Source organism: Primulina tabacum, chromosome 14 (genome assembly GCF_025594145.1).
Source record: "Primulina tabacum isolate GXHZ01 chromosome 14, ASM2559414v2, whole genome shotgun sequence".
NCBI lineage: Eukaryota > Viridiplantae > Streptophyta > Magnoliopsida > Lamiales > Gesneriaceae > Primulina > Primulina tabacum.
The window spans coordinates 8,091,060-8,116,298 of NC_134563.1; the positions used below are offsets into that span (position 1 = coordinate 8,091,060).

Sequence of the window (25,239 nt, forward strand, 5' to 3'; positions counted from 1 at the left end):
CTTCACACTTATGGAATATTAACAAATAAAATCATTGCCACAACAACCAGCAAAAGATCAGATTATTCAGTAGCAGTAGACAAGCTCATTGATGAATGAACTAAAAAATGTGATCTCTTACGTAGATAGAGAACATGTCAGACCACCTGATATCGTTCCTCTCATTTACGCTCATTAGTTTGAAGTACGTACGATGCACGTTCATACTAATTATATATATATATATATATATATATATAAAGTTAAAATTTCAGTGTAAAAATTTAATAATAATTGTAGTAATAATAATAATGTTTTAGAAGTTTATAAAATAATATGTATTGAAACAAACTCAAAAAAATGTTTATCAATGCATACTCTATACATTAAGGAAAGTAACAAAAAAAACATTTTGGATAGAGATGAAATAGCGTGCAGAATATATAGATAATACAGCAGATGTCAATTCAAATTTATAGCTTGACATCAATCATCTACAATCATTGCAACATTTCACTAAACTAGCATGATGCACGTGCGTTGCACGTAATATCAATTATATTATAAAAATTTAAAAAAATTGATTTTCTAAAAAACAATTTGAATCATTTTGTTATTTGTTGGGGATCGATATAGAGTTTAGAGGAGAGTGAATAAACTCGTTCCTTTGACGGTCATTTTTGCAAAGGTGCTAGAATCCTGTTAGAGATTATATCTAATCTTGTTCAATAGTAAGTCCAGCATATCACAATAAAAAGTGCGGAAACGATACGATGGAGTACGGTGAAACACAATAAAACAGTAGGCAGTAGAACAGTGGTTGTTTATGAAAGTTCGAAGATGAAATCTTCTACGTCTCCCCTTCTTCTGTTTCCAGAAGGTATTACTAAAAGACTTTGGTTTTTACAGTACAACACTTGTACACACCCACTTCAGCAGGACTTATCATTTGCCTACTGAAACTCTTAGTTTCTCAACACAATAAAACAAATACAACAAAGTTCTGGAAAAGACTCTTTTCCAGATTACAAACTCTTCTTAGAGATATAGTAACGTGAATCTGATTGTAGAGAGAGTAAGAAACAGTCAGCACAATATGATCTCAAAAGATCAGATAAGTATTATGAAGCGTGTGCTGCTTTTCTGTATAATGAGCTTGAAGATGATAAGTAGTTCTGAGTGCTCAAATCGACGTCCGTATATTAGAGAATGTAATCGTTGTTTTTGGTAACCTATAAACGTCGTTGATCTTGTGTATTTATAGAAGTCTTGAATCCAACGTCTATAAACAAAACGGCTTCTTTGACTTCTGATAGAATCAGCTTTATTGCCGAAAAAGGTTCCTGCAAAAAGCTTCAGAACAATCAGTCTTGTTTCATACCACACTTAGTAAAACGTATTAAATAACTTTGTTCAACATTAATGATGCATTTAATACTCGTACTTGGTAAAGTAACGGTAACATTTAATATATGATCGACAGGTTCTGATTTAGTAAAAGTCAAGTTCTACTTCTGTTTATCTAAGTTGATAAGTACTCGAAGAGTACTGCTTTGTTAAGGCGATACGAGAACTTCTGCTTTTATATTATCTTATGATTTTACTAATGCGATCTACTGGTTTTGACTATTATCACCACAATTAAATTATGTCTATCAATTTTTCCGTTTGCGGTGATGCCAAAACCTAGAAGTTAGTATGAAGAATAAAACAGTTATATCAAAAACAGATAGCAATTATAACCAAATATTTGATAAGTAAATAAACAGTAAAGCAGAGTTCAAAAGAGTATTAATCAGAAAGATTAATCATCAGTCCCAATATCCTTGAATAGTGCATCATCATCCTGAGGATCTTGGCTTCTGAAAGATGATTATGCTTGATGATGATGTCCTCCAGATCTACCTCCCTCTGTCCTTTCTTCTGTCCTACCCACTTCTTCCCCCTTTTTGGCATCAATGCGAGTAAGCAATCCATCCATACGTCCAGTAAGACTGATAATGCTATCATTCATCATCTCCAAAAATGAGACTTGATTCGAAACGTGATCATTAAGGGCCTGAAGAGATTGAGATTGGGACTCGATCTTGGCATCGATGGATTCAAGTTTCAAATCAGTAGCCTCTCTTTAGTTGAAATTGAGCGAAGAGACGACTCATGATCAGAGACAGTTCGAATAACATCAGATTGACCAAGAACGATGTTGGCGTGACTAGACAAAACATTCTTCCTGAAAAGGTCGGATTCAACTTCAAGCTTAGCCAACGATTCTGCCGTTTTAACGACATATTTCGTTACGCGTTCTCGGAAGAATTTGGTGGCATCGACTTCACCAGCATGTTCAAAGGATATCTGTTTGACGATCTCTGAAAGTCTGTCAATATTTCGTTTCAGTATGTCAATCCCAAATTCAAGATTAAAGCGCTCTTCGTCTGGGGATGGACTTCTTGCGAGCATACATTCTCAGACTTCAGCAAGATGCGCAATATGAGCAATGCGATGTCACGCCCCGAAACTCGGGATTGACACCGGCGTTGTTTAACAATCACACAATCGAAACAACAAGCCTTTCGTAGCACAGTATAAACCGAACCAGTTTATATATCATAATTTCCACGAAATAAACATTGTCTTTACAATAACGAAATCCAACGAAATAGTAAATAATGTGGAAGTGTCTTACAATTATTAAATCATAAATTCGAACATAACTACTACTGGTCTCGTGAATCACCATCCCCAGAACTTTTCGGACTCCTCTTCCTCAACCTGTTCTTCAGACTTATCTGGGAAGGGTTGTAAGGGGGGTGAGTATTTTGGGAATACTCAGTAAATGGGAGACTTTGAACACAACATAGCCAATTTAATAACATTTTCAAAACATATCATAAACGTACATCATGCTTTTCATAAACGTAACGTAAATTTCATAACATAATAACACTGCGATTTTTCACCTTTAACGGTTTACTGACGTCAGTCCCTAAGTTTTAATCCTCTAAGGGGGCGAGGCCATAAAACAGTTCTATCCCACTGTTAAGGGCCATATGTTGGAATTCCACCCATTTTCAGGGAATCCTCACAGTGTCAAACATAAACATAATAACTTTCGTAAAAACGTATAGACAAAACGACGGTACTCGACCGTATTTTTAAACCACAAAACCGAAATTTTCATGTGCATAAAACAAAATTTAAAACAGCCCACTTACAGTGTTTGGATGTACTTAAAAAAACGTGGAGTGAACGGTTTGGTTTGGATCACTTCGCGCTCCTCGTCTGGGTAGCGCTCCGGCTCGATTTCTTTGACGATTTTCGGGACGATTTTTGTGCAGTATTTTGGCTAGGGAGAGTTGCTGAATTTTCGAGTTTTTCAGCTCTAGGATTTCGAAATTATGTGTGTTGAATGAGTGGGGTTGATGCACTATTTATAGGGGAGGAGGGTGGAGCTAAATTTGGCACTAAAATCATACCAAAAATTCATGTCAAATCTCCTAATATTGACTCCAAATATCCTTGCCATTGCTGATGATTTCTCTTCCTAATTCGTGAGATATAAATCCTTGATTTATATGAATATCCGAGATCTTGTTTCCTTGCATCTTGTATGATATACTAATTTGTAATATTTCCTACCCCAAAATTCGAAATTTGCTTGGCAATAAAGATTTCAACATGGCCATCTTATTCTAATACAATAAAAAGAATCTTATGCTAATAAAATTTCCTTCCAAATTTTAATTACATTATTGCAAGATTTTCGGTTCTCACATCCCTTCCTCCTTATGAGAAGTTTCGTCCTCGAAACTGGAGTTGGCCTGGTCTCCAAATAGGTAGGGATATTCCTTTCCCTTACAATCTACTACCGCATTGTTTCTTGCTAACCAATCCATTCCTAAGATGATATCGAAATCGACCATGATCAACTGTATCAGGTCGGCTCTAAAATCTAATTTACCAATACTGATTTTTCACTATCTGTAAATTTCGTCAGTTTCAATGGCTCTACTAGTAGTCGTGGCTAGTTGGAAAGGTTCGGTTAGCTTAACGGGCCTACGTTTTAGCTTCTTAGCAAATCTCTTAGATATACAAGAATGTGTAGCGCGCCACAGTCAAATAACACATAAGCAGGCACTTGCTGAAAAATATGGTACCTGACACAACATCGCTTGCATCATCTGCCTCCTCCTGTGTCATGGCAAACACCCTGGTATTCGGTTTGTTCTCCCGTGGTTTATTGGTATTCGCCTCTGAGCTTGACCCGTCTCCTTTACCTGGTCCAGTTGTTTTGTTGCTGGCGGCTGGACAATCTGCCATACGGTGTCCTGGTTTTCCGCATCCAAAGCAGACGCCGTTGGCTCTACGACATTCTCCCAGGTGTCGTAAGTGGCAAGTTGGGCAAGGCTTAATGGCTTGGTAGTTGGTGGCGGGTGAAGGCCCCTTAGGTGGTTCGCCGGAGTGGTTCGGTTTCTTGAACGACTGACTGCCATGAGAGGACTGATCATTCATAGGCTTTTTGTTCCTAATCTCCTTCTCTCTGCGCTGGATATCAGTTTCAGCTCGGATGGCTGCGCCCATCAAGTCTGAGAAGTTCGCAGGTTGGTAGACTGCCAAAGCCGACTGTATTCTGCTGTTCAAACCCTTTTTGAAGCGGTGTAATTTTAGAACTTCGTCCGCCATGATTTCCGGAGCATAAGATCCTAAGGCGTTGAACTAGGAGGTGTATTCTACAACTGACATATCTGGAGTTCGAGTGAAGTTTTCAAACTCACTAGTTTCTGCAGTCTGACCTCGGCTGGATAATACTGTTTCAGAAAGGCTTCTCGAAATCGCTGCCAAGTCATTGGTCCTGCAGCGGTCATGGCTGGCGAGATTGCTTCCCACCATTTCCCTGCTTTATCTTCCAGGAACGGCACAGTCACGTCCACTTTCAGTGCCTCGGGAACTTCCAATAGGCGATGTTGAGTCTCTACACCTTTCAGCCAACTCTGGCTAACTTCAAGGGTCAGCGGCTTCCACTGAAGGTTGGACACCTATTCTTGCGGAGTGACTCATAGTGGAACTTGATTCCATTTGATGGTGGAGGTGGTGGTGGCTGATTGGCGTTCGGGTTTCCCAACCCTTGCATTGTTGTCGCCACAATAGTGGCTATGGCCATAAGATCAGCTTGGCTTAAGTTGACTGCCGGCGGGGGTCCATTTCCTTGCTCGTTCTCCTGTCCGCCTTCACGGTTGATATTAGCATAACGCGGGTTGCGGTTCTGTCTTGGGGGTCTGCCGGCCATTTCCTACAGATTGCAAGTTCTAAGAATTTGTTATACGAGTAAAGTTCATACAATAGGTTGTGCTGAAATAAATTGAAATCAATGAACCAAATAGAACAAATTTTTATTGATTTCTAAAAGAAATAACATGACCAATCTAAAGGAAATAAAAGTCGTACTGAATAAAATAGCAACAACGGAAAAAGAAAGGTAAAATAAAACTCCTAGAACAAAATCATTAAGACAGAATAAAATATCAGGATAGAGTAAGATACTGAAAATTAAAATATTTTGAAAATTTCGAAAAATGGAAAGTTTTGAGATAGGCATATGGATTCGAAGAGTATGTCGAGAGGATTTCAGATCAGTTGACGGAACCGAATTCGGAGATTCCTACGAAAAATCGAAGGACACATGCTGGCGGGTTGACTCGGCCGAGTTGACTCGCCGGGTTGACTCGCCGGAGTATGGTCGGAGGAAAGGCGTGCGTCGGCGAAGAGGTCAGAATCACAGAACCGGTGGTGGCACGGCCAGAATCGGTCGGAAAACTACCTAATTGGCCGGAACTCGCTCAAACTCGGTTAACTCACTTGAAATAGGGCGTTTTCGATTAGTTGATCCGATCTCAAAATTGATTGTTGGGAAACGTTACCCATGGATATTATAATGTTTGGGTAAAAGGAATTGAAAATCGGAGTAGGATTGATAGGGTAATTGGACGAAATAAGATTCGGCGTTAGGGTTCGTACGCCAAATCCGTAGATCCGAAATTCCGATTGCACCCGAGCACGAAATCTGAAATTGTTTGAGGGCTTTTGTTCGTCTCGTCGAGGCGGTCCTAGATCTGGTCTCCGATCAAAGAAATACTACAGGAAGCGGCCGGAATCGGCGAAAAATGCGGCGGATCGCGCTAAGGTCCTGTTTGGCCAGAATTCCCGAATTTTTTTTTTTTTTTTTTGAAAATCGATTTTTTCCCACTCGGATTATGAACCTGGCGGCTCTGATACCACTTAAATGTCACGCCCCGAAACTCGGGATTGACACCGACGTTGTTTAACAATCACACAATCGAAACAACAAGCCTTTTGTAGCACAGTATAAACCGAACCAGTTTATATATCATAATTTCCACGAAATAAACATTGTCTTTACAATAACGAAATCCAACGAAATAGTAAATAATGCGGAAGCGTCTTACAATTATTAAATCATAAATTCGAACATAACTACTACTGGTCTCGTGAATCACCATCCCCAGAACTCTTCGGACTCCTTTTCTTCACCCTGTTCTTCGGACTTATCTGGGAAGGGTTGTAAGGGGGGTGAGTATTTTGGGAATACTCAGTAAATGGGGAACTTTGAACACAACATAACCAATTTAATAACATTTTCAAAACATATCATAAACGTACATCATGCTTTTCATAAACGTAACGTAAATTTCATAACATAATAACACTGCGATTTTTCACCTTTAACGGTTTACTAACGTCAGTCCCTAAATTTTAATCCTCACAGTTTCAAACATAAACGTAATAACTTTCGTAAAAACGTATAGACAAAACGACGATACTCGACCGTATTTTTAAACCACAAAACCGAAATTTTCATGTGCATAAAACAAAATTTAAAACAGCCCACTTACAGTGTTTGGATGTACTTAAAAAAACGTGGAGTGAACGGCTTGGTTTGGATCACTTCGCGCTCCTCGTCCGAGTAGCGCTCCGGCTCGATTTCTTTGACGATTTTCGGGACGATTTTTGTGCAGTATTTTGGCTAGGGAGAGTTGCTGAATTTTCGAGTTTTTCAGCTCTAGGATTTCGAAATTATGTGTGTTGAATGAGTGGGGTTGATGCACTATTTATAGGGGAGGAGGGTGGAGCTAAATTTGGCACTAAAATCATACCAAAAATTCATGTCAAATCTCCTAATATTGACTCCAAATATCCTTGCCATTGCTGATGATTTCTCTTCCTAATCGTGAGATATAAATCCTTGATTTATATGAATATCCGAGATCTTGTTTCCTTGCATCTTGTATGATATACTAATTTGTAATATTTCCTACCCCAAAATTCGAAATTTGCTTGGCAATAAAGATTTCAACATGACCATCTTATTCTAATACAATAAAAAGAATCTTATGCTAATAAAATTTCATTCCAAATTTTAATTACATTATTGCAAGATTTTCGGTTCTCACATGCGAGATGGTGAATCAGTAGGAAGGACAACTAAGGCAGTAGAAGAAACAAGATCTATTGGAGCAGTAGTAACAACAGTAGACTGTTCAGCAGAAGATCCTTCAGCAGCAGCAGAGGGTTCAGGAAGTGCTCTTTCTTCTTGTTGCTCGGCTTCCATGGCCTCTAGTTGTTTAGCGGCTGAAATTTGATCATTCAAGATGGCTACCATTTCTGCTTGATGTTCAGCAGAGAAAATCTCCAAATTTGGCAGTGATTGAGATGGGGCAGCATCCGATTCTGCTAAGTGTTGGTCTGCTAGTTCAGTTTCCGGTTGGACCATGTCATCAGCCGGAGCTGCTTCCGGTGCAGCAGAGACATTAACAAAAATAGATTGAATGACTTCATCCATTGAAGCCAATTCACGAACAGATAGAAGAGATGAAGACTGAGTAGGCTGCTTCAGAAATGTAGGAGTACTAGAAACTCTAGCTTCTGGAGGGGCTATAGTTCTTTCCTCAACTAGCTTAATCTGAGAAAAATCGAACTGAAGCCTTCATGATATTGAACATGTTCTCCAAACGCTTGTTCATGAGCAAGTAGTTGCTCATTCATTGATCTCAGTCTCTCGGTCAAAAAATGGATCACATTCTGATCCTGAGCAGCAGTGGGAATCATGGCATCAAAATTGGACTGATGATTCTTCAACACTGATTCCAGCTTCTGTCGTTTCAGCTGCTCAAGAATGAAATTTTGGCGTCTCATAGCTTCAATCACATTTTCAGTCTTGGCAAGAGCAAATACCTTCTCTTCATTCTTTACCATCTTAAGAAATGTACCTTGTGTTCTAAAGAATGTGAGAGGATGGAATACTCGAACCTTATGTCAATTATCAAAGAAAGTCATTCCTTCATTGGCAGATTTCTCAATCTCTTCCCAATGAAGATCAATACCAGTTAAAACAGATAATTTGGCGCCGTGAAATTGTGGTTCTGCAACGAGTTTCCCTTTGCCTTTATCTGAATATGAGGCAGGCATCACGGGTCAAAAAGCAGAAGAACCTGCAGTAGATTCACGAAAAACAACTCCAGACGAGGGTCTGAAGGTCGGAGCAGTAGAAGTTGCGGAAGCAGAAGTGGCTGCTGGCTTAGTGACAGGGATAGATACTTGCAAAGAAGACGTGGCTTCTGGAAACACTTGTCTCAACGGGATAGTGTCTAAATCAGCAATGGCTGCTATTTTCTTGATGCAAAACACTGTGCGAGCCTTCTTCTTCCTAGGGAGTGGCAGGGACAGATGCTTGGGTAGGAACAGCAGACTCCTCAGAAACTGTTTTATCAGAAACAGTGGAGATAACCACTCTTTTTCTCTTGATCTTCTTCTGAGGTCCATGAACCTCCGTCTGAGCATCTCCAATTTCCCTATTTAGAGCAATAAATTCCGCCATAGTTGGCTTTGGCCTCAAGGCGAGCACATTATCAGCATCTTCCGTTGTCACAAAAGAAGCGTCTTGTTCAGTAGTGAAAGAAAAACCAGAATCCTTAAGCATTTTGCTGATCTGAACAACAAAAACAGAACTCTTCCTAAGAACCATATCCTTCAAGATTCTAAACAAGAATCCACTCCAATCCACCATAAATCCAGAAGTGATGGCCAGCATGACTTGTACCTTCTCCTTAGTCAATTTGTCAAACGTACCAGTTTTGTACCAATAGTGCTTTTGCAACAATATCAGCAAGCACTTGATATTCCATCTTCAGTAGCTTCTTAAAGCAAGAGGTAGAGAGTTTCTCTCCAGAAGCTAAGAAAGTGACGAGGGCAGCCGACATCTCCTCCTTAGAAGTATCAGAAAAGTCAGAGATACCTGAGCATGGGAGAAAGAAGGTCGATCCCAATAGGGCAGAATCAATTGAAATAAATATATCTCCCTAGGAATAGATGATTTTCCCCTCGTCAACTTTAGCTTTGGCATAAAATTCCAAGAGATCAGTCTTGTAGATAACAGCTAGGTGCTTCCAGAAATCTTCTGAGACCAGATTTCTCGATGGCTTGAAACATCTTAACAAGATTATCGTCCTTGATTGTCAGGACTGATGCAAAGTTAACTTGATAAGCATTTAGATTGTAAGCTCCAGCAATTTCTTCAAAGAAAAATAATTTGAAGTGGATTCTGCAGTAGAATGTGAATATTAGAGAAAACAGTAACTAGTATGCGAAAGATCTGAAAGCATAAAGGTGAAATGACTGAGAAAAGACGGTTAAGGTCTAGAATGTATAGCCGTCAGTGAAACATAAGGACACCTGTCAATATGTTTACGGTTGAATTTGAAAAGTTGAGCAGAGAGAGTCAGATACGCCAAAATTTTAAAATAACTAAAATAGGCGGGCTGTCCAAAGCGGTTACTAAAAATATCAGAAGAGAGTTTGTCGTCTTATGATAATATCTACTGGAAGTTATTAATTACTGAAATATTTTTAGCATCTTGATAAAAACCAGTAGACACACTGTTTTATCGAAAATACAAACATTCTTCTGCTTCTGATAAAGCACGGAAAAGAAAAAGACATAATAAAATAATATTCCCCCTCAATTAATGCAACTAATAAATGCAATAGATACGATATCTGAGGGAAGGATAGATGACTCTTGAAATCCGTGCATGATGTGACCGGTTGGATGTCTCTTTAGCTTCCCGATACTCTATATAAGTACCTGCAAGCCCACAAACTAAGTTATGTACACAAATAACAAATCACAAATGGATGACGCAAAAATTCTCTCAGAGTCTTCTCCAGAGTCTGATTCAGCAGAGGAATTTCAAGGACAATTTCCAGCTTCTCGTGAGATGATATCTGAAGACATCTTTTTTCAAGATATGAATACTTGGAAGAAATTTCTTGACATGTAATATAAAAAATCAGTTAGATTGTTCCATTTAGAAGGACTAAGCTGTGGAATCATCCCTTTAAGCAACCACGATCACGCAAAGTGAGGGGATTCCAGCGGGGCTTAGTTAGGTTCCTGCTGAAGTACTTTGCACTACTAAAGTACTTCAAACTGTTGATATCAACAAAATGTAATAGATAGGACAATGTAATGCATCTGGTTTTATGAATGAAATACTCCATTTTTTCATATCTCTGTTTATCTACTGCTTTTTACTTAATGTAAATAAATAAATAAACAACAAGAAATAAATAGAAGAAAGAATGAGAAAAACGTAGTCTGAATAATTTAAGGCTCGATGACTCTTCGTCTTCCTCCTATCCTTCAAGTCTCGTCTATAAATAAAGATCACTTCTGCTCGTAATGACATTTGTATTTCAATGGATTGTGAAAGCAGCACACATGTTCCTCATTCTCATGGACGTCTCAGTGTTTGCAAGAATTAAAACGAGGTGCTGAAGACTTCATCTCTGCGGAGGTTATGTCCAATTGGACTACTGCTCATGACCTCCAATTAATCAACACCGGAGAATTTTCTGCTTCTACTAGGCAGAGGTCACTTGCAAGTTGGTTCAAGAGCCTTGCTCGAGTTGATCACATATCCGAGCTGGTCAAGGATGATGTGCTGAACCACATGCTGCTGTCAAGGGAGTGGGAGTTGCTTGATCTAGTTGCCAATTCTGAAAACTTTCGGAATATTAGGAGTCATTATTTGAACAACTGGTTTATGTTGTGGCAAGATGCTGTAGAAAGTAATTTGAATCAAGTTGTAAGGCGTCGATTTTATTTTCAATAAAATATCAGTACTTGCCTAAAATTGTTTCTTTTTCTTATAAACAAACTGATATTATATGAGTAACAACTGATAATAGTTAACAAACTGATAACAACAATGTACTCAAGTTAAATCAATTAAACCAAAAACATTTCGAAATAAGAAAACTTATTCTCAGGCAGAGGCTTTGTAAAGATGTCTTCTGCTTGTTGACCAATAGAAACGTATTCCAGACGAATGTCCTTCTTCTGCACATGATCTCTAATGAAATGATGTCTGATATCTATGTGATTTGTTCTGGAATGAAGAACTGGATTTTGCGTGATTGCTATAGCACTGGTATTGTCACAGAAGATAGGTGATTCAGAAGCTTGAACTCCGTAGTCTTTAAGTTGTTGTTGCATCCACAGTTTTTTAGAGCAGCAGCTTCCAGCAACAAGATATTCTGCTTCTGAAGTAGACGTAGCTATGGAAGTCTGATTTTTACTAAACCAGGAGATTAGCCTATCACCAAGAAATTGACAAAAACCACTTGTGCTTTTCTTGTCCAACTTGCAACCTGCATAATCAGCATCTGAATATCCAATAAGATTGAAAGATGAATCATTAGGATACCATAAGCCGACATTTTGAGTGCCCTTAAAATATTTCAGTATGCGCTTAGCAGCAATGTAATGTGACTGCTTAGGGTTAGACTGAAATCTTGCACAAATACAAACAGCAAACATAATATCAGGTCTACTGGTAGTAAGATATAACAGTGAACCAATAAAACCATGATACTGAGTTACCTCTACTGAAATTTCATTTTCATCCTTGTCAAGTTTAGTAGATGAGCTCATAGGAGTGGAAGCAGCGGAGCATGTTTCCATGCCAAACTTTTTCAGTAGTTCCTTAGTATACTTTGCCTGATTTATGAAGATTCCAGTATCAAGTTGCTTGATCTGCAGTCCTAGGAAGAATGTCAATTCTCCCATCATGCTCGTTTCAAATTGTTCCTGCAATAATTTGAAAAACTTTGCACACAATTTGGGGTTAGTTGACCCAAAGATAATGTCATCAACATAAATCTGTACTAACAGAATTTGCCAATTCTTAACTAAAGTGAACAAGGTTTGGTCTACTGTGCCGATAGTAAAATCATTATTGACTAGAAATTGTGAGAGCGTGTCATACCAAGCTCGAGGTGCTTGTTTTAAACCATACAGGGCTTTGTGTAATTTAAATACATGATTTGGTAAGAAATGATCGACAAAACCTGGAGGTTGTTCAACGTAGACTTCTTCTTGCATTAGACCATTTAGGAAGGCGCTTTTCACGTCCATCTAATAAACTTTGATATTTTTGAAAGCAGGAAAGGCTAAAAATATTCTGATAGCTTCAAGCCTTGCTACTGGTGCATAGGTTTCATCATAGTCTATTCCTTCTTCTTGTCTGAAACCTTGAGCCACCAGTCTTGCTTTGTTTCTGACCACAGTGCCTTCGTCATTTAGTTTGTTTCTAAACACCCACCGTGTTCCAATAACAGCTTGATGAGTTGGTCTAGGTACAAGAAATCAAACTTCATTTATTTTAAATTGATTCAGCTCTTCTTGCATAGCTTCGATCCAACTGGGATCCAGAAGAGATTCTTCAATTTTCTTTGGTTCATCCTGAGAGATAAAAGCAGCATGCATATATTCATTAATCATTTGCCTTCTGGTTCTTAATGGAGCTGCAGGATTACCAATAACCAAAGATGGAGGATGGGATTTCCTCCAGACAAAAGGATTTAAAGAAATTTCTTCCTGGTTTTTGATAAATTCGAATCAGGCTCAGCTAAAGCAGTAGCAGGTTCTGGAATGTTCACTTCTGGTTCTGGTAAATCATGTGTCTGAGCAATTGGTTCTACCAGAGAAATGTCTGATTCTGGATTTTGAGCATCTTTAACACTAGGTTCTGCATCATCTTCACTATCCAGTTCCAGATGAATCATGTCTAACATGTTACTTAGATATGACATGTTAGAAATTACAGGAGCACTGCTATCTTCATCAAAGACAACATGAATAGATTCTTCAACATTAAGAGTTCTATTATTGAAAATTCTGAAAGCTTTGCTTACTGCTGAATATCCAAGAAATTGTCCAACATCTGATTTTGAATCAAATCCAGACAAATAATTTTTACCGTTATTGTGAACAACAACCAAATACATGAAAATAATATGTGTTAGGCTTACTCCCTTTCCATATCTCATACGGAGTCTGATTGTGCCTTTTGTTGATCATTGTTCTGTTTTGTGTGTAGCATGCTGTGTTGATTGCTTCTGCCCAGAAGCGCTGAGAGATGTCTACATCTGCTAGCATTGTTCTAGCAGCTTCTTTAAGAGTTATGTTTCTCCTCTCAGCTACTCCACTCTGTTGAGGCGTTGTGGTAGCTGAATATTCATGATGAATGCCCTGTTCATCCAAGTATAACTCAAGAATCTTGTTAGTAAACTCAATTCCCCGATCACTTCTGATTTTAATGACAGAAATAGATTTTTCATTTTGAATTCTTTTCAGAAGCTTGATCAGTAGACTACTGGTTTGATCTTTTCCAGCAAGAAATATTATCCAAGTAAATCTAGAAAATTCATCAACAACAACAAGTGTATACTTCATTCCCCTAAGCTCATGATAGGGATTGGACCAAACAAGTCCATATGCAATAATTCCAAACACCTTGAAGTTGATTTATTACCTTTATTCTTGAAGTTAGATCTGAATTGCTTACCAAGTTGACATGCAGAACAGACATGATTCTTAACGAAGTCTATATCAGGCAAACCATCAACTATGTTCTGCTTCTTGAGATTATTGATTGACTTGAAATTCAGATGATTCAATCTCTTATGTCATAGCCAATGTTTATCACTAAGAGAGGCAACTAAACACGTAGGAACATTAATATGATCTTTATTCCATGAAACTTTGTATGTGTTACCTTCTCTTTTTCCAGTTAATATAGTAGACTCATCAGCATTTTTAATTGTACATGTGTGCTTTTGAAAAGCCACAGAATAACCATTATCACAGTTGGCTAATGCTAATCAAGTTGTAACAAATATTTTCAACTAATAGTACTTCATTGATAGTAATGTTACCATGGATTATCTTACCCTTACCCACGGTTTTACCTTTTGAGTTATCCCCAAATGTTATCTTTGGGCCAGTACAACTCATTACTTCTGATAGTAGATTTTTCTGTCCAGTCATGTGTCTAGAACATCCACTGTCCAGATACCATGTGGAGCTGCTGATTTTGGTTTTCCTCTCCTGTTCCTGTAAACACAAATTTTAGTATCTGGTACCCAATCTATTTGGATCCAATCCTTATCAGCCCTTTAAGAACCCACATTTGTACAATTCTAGGTGACCTTGTACTTCGGGTATCCAAAGAGGTGTGTGCAACAGAAAGTCTGCTATTTCTAACAGAATGCATTTTAAAATGTTGTTCTTCCCTTCTGTTTTTGTTGTCTGGTCTGTATCTCTTCTGAACAAGTATAGAGTTATAGTACTGGTAGTTTTTAAACTTCATAGAGGGATGTCCTCCTGAGTTGAATCATCTGCTGGATCCAGAACTCTGGTGAACTCTTCCCTTGGGTTCAACATAGCCCAGACCATAATGCTTCCTTCTGTTCGTCTGATCTACAGTTCTTTCAACTCGAACAGTTGGTACTTCAGGTTCATATACCACACTGAATTTGACAAAGTGAATGAATTTTCCTTTGCCTTTATCCAGTTCTAGCTTAGCATTTGTTTCAGAAGTGCTTTCATTATTGCTGAATCCGAGACCACTCCTGTCACCGGATTGCTTCTGCAACTCTTGCATCTTCTCTAAAGAAACAGAAGACTTGTTCCATGCATTTACCAAAACAGATAGTTTCTGGTTTTCAGACCTCATTGTTTGGTAATCTGCATTCACTCTTTCATTCTCAGTTCTTAACTTACTCATCTCAACTTTTAAATCATTGCAGTTGTTCTCTTGCAACCAAGTGAACTTACTGACTTGATCTTTTAAGTATTGATTTTCAATCTTAACTTCCTCGAATGATTGAGAAAGTTTTGAGTACTCTTCCACCATGTCATGTAGTGCTTTAATCAAATCAGTTCGTGTAAATTCATCAGAGTCAAAATCAAGTATCTCTCCAGATCTCGAGGTTGGTTCAATATCTGCCATGAGACATTTGATCTCTTCTGCAGCACTTTCGCTAGAATGGCTTTCTGAGTCAGAAGACTCAGAACTAGAATCCGTCCATTTAGATTTGTTTTCCTCAGCAATCATCGCTTTGCGGTCTCTTCTGAATTTCTTGTCATTCCTCTTGTATTCTTTTTTCTTCTGGTCATTCTTCTTAGGCTTTGGACAATCAGCAATAAAGTGACCAATCTTTCCACAGTTAAAACACATCACTGTCACCGGGTGGTGAATCTTTATTGAAGTTCCGGTTAGGGCTTTGGTAAGCTCGATGATTCTTCTTCATGAATCTGGAGAATTTCTTCACAAAAAGAGACATAGCATCATTGCTGATCTTTTCAGCAGTCTTTTCAGAAGTGCTCTCAATGGTGGTAGCAGGTAATGCTTGTGGAACAACTACAGCAGCAGCAGTAGTGGTAGTAGTAGTAGTAGTAGCAGCAAGAGCCTTGGTCGGTAGATTTGTTGAGGGCTCTTCTCCGCTTCTCACTTCCAGTTCGAACTCATAGGCTTTTAAGTCAGCAAACAAATCATGTAGCTCCAACTTGTTTAGATCTTTAGAGACTCTTATAGCCATTGTTTTAACATCTCATTCCCTGGGTAAAGCTCTCATTACTTTGAGTGCTATTTCTCTGTTGCCATACTCTTTCCCAAGAGCTTCTAGTTCATTAACCAGGCTGCTGAAATGTTCATCAAACTCATTCAGAGTTTCTCCAGCTTTCATTTTGAGATTCTCAAATTTATGCATTGCTACAGACAGTTTATTCTCCTTCGTCTGCTCATTTTCTTCACAGATTTGGATGAGTTTTTCCCAAATTTCTTTGGCAGTAGAACACATTTTGATCTTGCTGGAGATATTTTTGTCGAGGGTTTTGTAAAGAATGTCCTTTGCAACATTATCAGGATTGGCTTTCTTTTGTCTTTGTCAGTCCATTCACTTCTGTGCTTCTCCATCATCTGGGGTGCTCCCTCAGTAACAGCAACAGCAATGTTAGATTTTAAGATCTTCAAAGGACCATCTGTGATGACAAACCACATGTCATCGTCTTGAGCTGCAAGATGAGCTTGCATCCGGATCTTCCAATCATCAAAGCCTTCTTTTGAGAACATGGGAACCTATCTGAAGTGTGCCATAACTGTTGTAAGTATAGAACAAGAAAAATCTGCTCTGATACCACTTGTTGGGGATCGATATAGAATTTAGAGGAGGTGAATAAACTCGTTTCTTTGACGGTCGTTTTTTCAAAGGGTGCTAGAATCCTGTTAGAGATTATAACTAACCTTGTTCAAGAGTAAGTCCAACAGATCACAATAAAAAGTGCGTAAACGATCCGATGGAGTACAGTGAAACATAATAAAACAGTAGGCAGTAGAACAATGGCTGTTTATGGAAGTTCGAAGATGAAATCTTCTATGTCTCCCCTTCTTCTGTTTCCAAAAGGTATTACTAAAAAACTTTGGTTTTTACAGTACAACACTTGTACGCACTCACTTCAGCAGGACTTATCTTTTGCCTACTGAAACTCTTAGTTTCTCAACACAATAAAACAAATACAACAAAGTTCTGTAAAAGACTCTTTTCTAGATTACAAACTCTTCTCAAAGATATAGTAACGTAAATATGATTGTAGAGAGAGTAAGAAACAGTCAGCACAATATGATCTCAAAAGATCAGATAACTATTATGAAGCGTGTGCTATTTTTCTGTATATTGAGCTTGAAGATGATAAGTAGTTCTGAATGCTCAAATCGACGTTCGTATATTAGAGAATGTAATCGTTGTTTTTGGTAACCTATAAACGTCTTTGATCTTGTGTATTTATAGATGTCTTGAATCCAACGTCTATAAACAAAACGGCTTCTCTGACTTCTGATAGAATCGGCTTTATTGCCGAAAAAGGTTCCTGCAAAAAACTTCAGAACAATCAGTCTTGTTTCATACCACATTTGGTAAAACATATTAAATGACTTTGTTCAACATTACTGATGCATTTAATACTCGTACTTGGTAAAATAACGGTAACATTTAATATATGATCGACATGTTCTGATTTAATAAAAGTCAAGTTCTTCTTCAGTTTATCTAAACTGATAAGTACTCGAAGAGTACTGCTTTATTAAGGCGATACGAGAACTTCTGCTTTTATACTATCTTCTAATTTTACTAATGCTATCTACTGGTTTTGATTATCATCACCACAATCTTATTTTTTACTTTTTATTTTTATAATTCTATATCATGAATAATGAATTCTATATATCGATATTTTTAGACTAACATTGATGACTATTAAATTCTTGTTAAATAAGTTTTAAAATAATAAATAAATCAACATATGTAAAGAAATCCACATTCAAATAAGATTATATGGTAAATATCAAATAAACTCATATAGTAATTATTAAATATAGATTTTAAACTATTGATATGATTTTCACCATTAAAATTTGAAATATAACAAAAGAAATAAACTTTCATATATCTTTTTGTGATATTATAATTTATTACTTAATTATAAATTGCACTAAAAATATAATTACAAAATTACAATAAAATCATTGTAAAAAAATGTAAAGAGAAAATTAAAAGGATAAAACATTTAAATATAGTATAAAGATGATTTATTTGATAAAATAAATGTAAGAGTTACATTATATTTTTGAAGTGTGTATAGATGGTTAATTTTGTCATTACACAATTGAAAAACAATGCCCTTTATCCACACTTTTATATATGTATATATATATATATATATATATATATATATATATCCTAAAAGTATATGGTAAGTACAATAAGCAAAAATGAATGACATAATACTTGAAAAATAAAGAGAAAACGACAATCAAACAAGTAAATATGAATTGTTCTCTCTTCGTTTTGTACTTATCCATGTGCAATTTTTTGAGAGAAACTAGAGGCAAAAACTATGATGCCAAATGCAATTTCAAGAAAATATCAAACTTTCGATCTTAAGTCTTTGGCAATTTACAAATACTCTAAACAAAAATTGCAAGAATGTGGAGCTTTTGTGAGTCTCAAAGAAATTAAAAGGAGAAATGATGTTTATATAATTTAAATTTTTATTAATATTAACATTTAATTTGATATTCATGGATCAATTTAATTTGATATTCATGGTCATTGATCCAATAACTTAAGAATAAATTATTTTAGAAAATTAAAGCTAATAAAAATAAAAATAATATAGAATACAATTTTCACATATATCTTATAATGATAATAAAATTTTAAATATATGTCCCTAAAGTGTCTTTTGATTTATATAGATGATTTGAGATTTTCACAATTCGACTACTAAAATTAATTAAAATAATTATTAATATATTTAATTTTTCAGTAACAATAGTTATATTATATCGAAATGAAAATATAAATTTAATAGTAACAAATATAATAAAACGTAAATTAAATAGTTAACACATACAATGCAATGACAAGTAGAGAGACAAATGTAAATTTAATATTATTCAAATAATTTTAAATCAATTCATTTAACTTACATTCACATTAACAATAGCAAATAATCATAATTAAAAAACTTAATGCATTTACTCTCCTAATAAAAAAAAATTATGCATATATTCTCCTATTTAACTCATAATCATTTCATTATAAACCAATTAATAGTCAGAATAGAAGTTAAATAAATATTTGCATCGAATTATACTATCTACATTCTTTCAAGTCAAATTTGCATATATTTATCATAGCATAAAAAAAATCTGCATACTCCGCAACTGACATATCGCCTTGTTTCAGGTTATGAAACTCAGAAGCCTTAGAACTGTAGAATAATGGAGGACAATAACTCTCCTTAAACTTCAGCTTGAATATATCCCATGATGGAATGATCCTCTGAGCATCTAAAGTCATCAATGTAGTAGACCACCACATTTTGGCACGATCTTTCAACTGATGCACAGCTAATCTCAATCGACACTCTGGAGGATACTCAATCAAATCGAACAATTCCTCAATCTCAGAAATCCATAACTCAGCTTTCTCAGCTCCCTCCGAACCACTGAATCGAGGATGATGCATAGAATGGAAACGCGCAACTAACTCATCCATCCTAAGATGCTCTAACTGATCAGCAGCTTGCTCCACAAAAGTATCATCAACAACCCGGACACGATGTCTACCACGCCCACGACCTCGACCTCGAGCTAGAGGAATCTCATCAACAGAAATTTCTCCACCTCCCTCCATGCTATACGATAAAACACCAAAACAATTAGAATGAAAGTAAACAGATTATATAATCACATAAACATTCTGTCAAGTAGCATACACATGCGCAACAACCATTTTAGTGCCAAGACTCGAGTGTCCTAGACTCTAGTTCGAGCCTATCCCAGTTTACGCTATGATACCAAGATGTGAGGCCCATTTACTCTAATGACAATTAATGATCAAACAATAATTGTTTGGCTTAAAGCTACAGCGGAAAAAGGTTTAAATTACTTTAAAACGGACCTCAGCGCCTAGAAAAATTTTGGCATGACCTCCCCGTAAGTAGGACATCCCGAAAACTCAAACAACAGTTTATATCAAAATATGCTCCAACTAGAGTCATTAAAACAACAACCAAAGTCAACAACATATAGCCGCACTGGCCAGGACTAAACAGAATTTAAAACTTACCAAATACTCACCAGATCAAGAATATCACAGAGTCGCCTCAGAACATAACCAGAACAACCAAATATCAATACAGATACACGGGGCATCTCCCCGGCAAATAAAGTACAATACAAGTCTGAAACAAACTCAAGACATACATATAAACTAACTGGGAGACTCCACTGAACAGAACCAAGCAATCCAACCTCAATCCCGAGCTCCACTGGCGGAACCTCGGCCTGATGCTGCAAAACGACTCGGGAGATCTACCATGGTGTCCAATAACAATCACAGCAGGCCCCCCAGTAAACAACTGAGGTTAGGATTCTGGTATGAAACAGTTCAACAATAACAACAATAACATAAATCATGCATAATCATATAATAAAATGTAATATGCAATGCATGAAAGGCTCAACGAATAACTGGGATAACAGGAGCCAACAAACGGTACGATAACAACTGGAATAATGCTCGAGCAACAACACAGGGGAGCTACATCGTCATGCAGCTAAACCGCCCTGCCAAGTATGCGAACTATGCCAAGCTGTGCTGAATAACACCCCTGACTCGACCTCCATACAGCTGATACACTATAACAGGATGGCACAACAGAACGAACTAGATGACACAATCCCAGCGCTCACCTCAAAAGGCTGCACTAACCATGGGATTGTTCAATCAGAGCTACGGTCTCATGTGTATAGGCCTATCAGCCACACAATGATCCCGAGATAAACAACAGTGGCAGATAACAACGGATATCAACAATGGGCTAACGAGAACGTAGGGCTCAACATGAATATCATAACTGTATGCCCAATGCTAAATGCCAATAATATGTCACAAACATAAACATATATCACAACGAAGGCATTTAACAATTTACAACAACCAACAAGTCATACACCCGATCAATGACACACAAAATGACAATTAAACATAATTTATGTTTTACCGTCGTATGTTACCGAGCTGTAACATACCTATACCAACTTGACAATCCAATATCACTTCACTTCAAGACTCTCGGCCTAAACAAAACCACAATAAGCCGATCGTGAAAACTACATTCCACACCAATGTCCGATTTGGCACAAAAGAGCATAAAATTCATATCTCGCTCAATATTAATTCAATTCAATATCCGCCAATTGGAAATGAAAGATAATTGAATATCTAACTTTTTTTAGAAGAAACCATTTTCCAAATCTCAGTAGATTAATCCCAGAATTTTCAGTAACACACTGCCACTCAACAGATTTTCGGACAGAATTCTCCAACTGAGCAGTTCCAGGAAAACAAGCATAACTTGCTCAATTCTTAATGGAATTTAACGAATTTTATATCATTACGAAGAAAACACATAGCTCTACAGCTTTCTTTTGAATCACCAGTCCATAATCCGAGCGCATAATTGACAAAAACTCGAATTACAGTAGGTGTCCTGCACAGCACCATTTCAGAATTCGATTTGACACATTTTGGTAGAAAAATCATATCAATTCCGTTTCTTATCCAAATTTGATGATTCTAGCGGCTATAGAAAGCTAACAAACAGAGATACAAGTTATTTTTAAGTCATTTCTACAAATTCAAACTACAAAAGTCGCAGCAACCCAAAACTCTCACCCAAAATCGGAAGAATTCTCGCAGAAATAGAGCACCCGAATAGCAGCTTCGATCTACGCAAATCCTTGCTCAAACTTCGCGATTTTTGACTTGAATCGAAGCTTAGGATGTTAGGTAGACACCCCTTTAGACCGATCGAGATTTGGACGCCGGACGGAGGAGATATCGCGATTTTCCCGCAGCCGCTACACAAGTGACGGGAATGGGTTTCCTCTTTCTTTCCTTTTCCTTCTTCTCTCATTTCTTTTCTCTTTTATTTTGTAAGTTATGTGTATGTATATGTATATATATATCTTGTGTATTTGGTTACTAAAATAGTAACTCAAGCCCATTTATCCCGGTCTGTATTTATTTGCTCTCGTGTGTTATTTAAACTCTATATGTATTTTATATCGTTAAATTCTCCGATATTCTAAAATACATATTTTTAACACACTTCTAAAATTTATTTGGCATAAATAATTATTTTAATTTACAACTCAATAATTATTCTAATTATGTCAAATTACCGGATAATTAATACAGGGCCTTACAGAATCTAGGTGTGATTTTTGAGCTTATAGGGTCCTCATATTTATAGGGGTTGACTGCTATCGTGATCAAGAGTTATAGTTGCATTTGAACTCTGAATCAAATCTTCATCTAAAATCATGATCTATCCGTGATATTGTTCGAAATTTAAATCTTTTATCCCCCCTCAATTTCGAAATTTGCAAATATAAACACTGTTTAATTCGAATTCTAGGGATTTTATTATCTATTGCTTGATCTTTTATCCCGGTATCTCAATCTCCATTTAAATCTTAGACTTTTATCTGCTAAATCTTCAAAATTCCTTAATAAATTCCTTGGATCGTGATAGATTTAATCACCCCAAAAGTTCAAGTACCGAAAATAATACTATATTAATTTCGAGCTTCAAAATTCTGCACACGATAAAATTATCTACAAGACTTAGATAACTCAAAACAAATCTTGTATTCTGAATGGTTTAAATATTAATATCCCAGATTACACCATCATAGCATAATCAAATTATTAATCTGATATTAGTCGGATATGATCACGCTTGTACAGAATCCCGGGTTTTACATCCCTCCCTCCTTATGGGAAGTTTCGTCCTCGAAACTTGGATTGACTTGGTCTATGAAGAGGTACGGGTATTGGTCCCTCATCCTTTCTTCTAGCTCCCACGTGGCTTCTCTTTCCGTGTGGTTCGTCCATTGCACCTTGACGTAGGGAATGATTCGTCGCCTTAGTACCTGGTCCTTGGTGTCCACGATTCTGATGGGAACTTCTTCGTACTTCAGCTCTTCTCCCAAGTTACTTTCGATCATGAGCGGTTCTGCTTCCAACACGTGGCTTGGGTCCGAGATGTATTTCCGTAGTTGGGACACGTGGAAAACGTTGTGAATTCTAGACATACTTGGTGGCAGGGCCAATCTGTATGCTAGTGTGCCCACCTTTTCCAAAATCTCAAAGGGTCCTACATAACGGGGGTTTAGCTTCCCAGCTTTACTGAATCGGACAACACCTTTCATAGGTGACACTTTTACGTAGGCCTTCTCACCAACGTTGAATTCCACTGGCCTTCTTTTCAGATCTGCCCAACTCTTTTCTCGATCTTGAGCTGCCTTGAGTTTCTCTCGGACTACTGTAACCTTGTCTATTGTTATCTGTACGAGCTCGGGTCCTACTATTGCTTTTTCTCCCACTTCATCGCAACACAAGGGTGATCGGCATTCCCTCCCATACAGAGCTTCGTATGGAGCCATCCCAATACTGCTGTGATAGCTGTTATTATAAGCAAACTCGATCAATGGTAGATGATTGCTCCAATTGCTACTGAATTCTAGGGCGCAGGCTCGCAACATGTCTTCCAGGGTTTGAATTGTTCTCTCGGTTTGGCCATCGGTTTGTGGGTGATAGGCCTTACTAAGAGTCACTTTAGTTCCCATGGCCCCCTGAAAGCTCTTCCAAAAACGTGAGACGAATCTTGGGTCTCTGTCAGACAGGATGCTCACTGGTACTCCATGAAGTCGTACAATATTGTCCATATATAGTGTCGCCAACTTGTCCAGATTGTAGTTCATACGGATGGCTAGGAAGTGTGCAGATTTTGTAAATCTATCTACAATTACCCATATTCCATCTTGACCTTGCCTCGACTTTGGTAACCCTACCACAAAGTCCATGGAGATATGCTCCCATTTCCATTCGGGTATTTCCAAAGGTTGCAATAATCCTCCAGGTCGTTGGTGCTCTGCTTTGACATGTTGACACACTTGGCATTTAGAGACAAATTCTGCCACGTCTCTTTTCATTCCATTCCACCAAAAATTCATCTTAAGGTCCCTGTACATTTTTGTACTCCCTGGATGGACTGAAAATTTGGACTTGTGTGCTTCTGACAGTATTTCTTGGTGAAAGTTATCGCTCTCTGCTACACACAGTCGTCCTTTCATCCACATGACTCCTTTGTCATCAATTTGTAGAACTTGAGACTTCCCGCTTTCGACTTGTCCCTTAAGTTTCTTTAGCTCAGGGTCTCGATCCTGGTTTAACTTGATGGTCTCTTGCAGACATGGTCTCGCGGAGAGTGAGGCCAGAGTAATCTTGCTCTCATTTTTCCGACTCAGAGCATCGGCCACCTTGTTCGCTTTACCCGGATGGTAACTGATAGTCAGGTCGTAATCCTTCAGCAGTTCGATCCACCGCCTTTGCCTCATGTTCAGTTTTTTTTGGGTGAACAGGTACTTGAGACTCTGGTGATCTGTGAAAATTTCACACTTGGCACCGTAGAGATAGTGCCTCCAAATTTTTAAGGCAAAGACAACTGCTGCTAGCTCCAGATCATGCGTATGGTAGTTCTGGTCGTGCGGTTTCAACTGCCTTGATGCGTAGGCTATTACTCTTCCCTCTTGCATGAGTACGCATCCCAAACCTTCCTTAGATGCATCGCTGTAGATGGTGAATTCCTTATCTTCAGTGGGTAAGATTAGTACTGGCGTGGATGCGAGCTTTTCTTTTAATGTCTAAAAACTTTTCTCGCAGCCTTCGTCCCAGACGAACTTGGAATTCTTCTGAGTCAGTTTAGTCAGTGGTATGGCAATTGAGGAAAAATCTTCGACAAACTTTCTGTAATACCCTGCCAGTCCAAGAAAGCTCCTGATGTCTGTGGCGTTCTTAGGTTTTGGCCACTCTGTAATTGCCTCGACTTTCTTGGGATCCACTGATACTCCTGCTTCAGAGATTACGTGTCCTAAAAAGGATACACTCTTTAACCAGAACTCACATTTCTTAAACTTAGCATAGAGTTCCTTCTCTCTCAAAGTCTGAAGTGCAATGCGGAGATGCTCTTCGTGATCATGTTCGTTAGAAGAATAGACGAGGATGTCGTCAATAAATACCACTATGAACTGATCCAGGAATGGCTTGAAGACTCTGTTCATTAGGTCCATGAAGGCTGCAGGAGCGTTGGTCAACCCAAACGGCATCACTGTGAACTCATAATGCCCATATCTTGTCTGAAACGCTGTTTTGGGGATATCTTCCGCCCTGACCTTCAGTTGGTGGTATCATGTCCTTAGATCCAGTTTA

At 37.7% G+C, this 25,239-nt stretch overlaps 1 long non-coding RNA gene across 1 annotated transcript; it reads right to left on the bottom strand.

Annotated features, from left to right (window-relative positions):
• Positions 1-20,004: 20,004 nt before the first annotated feature.
• On the bottom strand, positions 20,005-21,235 carry LOC142524601 (uncharacterized). The gene is made up of 2 exons (XR_012814916.1): positions 20,994-21,235; positions 20,005-20,273 (listed from the first exon to the last, which is right to left on the bottom strand). It is a non-coding gene; the product is annotated as an uncharacterized LOC142524601 (long non-coding RNA).
• Between the last annotated feature and the right edge of the window lie 4,004 nt (positions 21,236-25,239).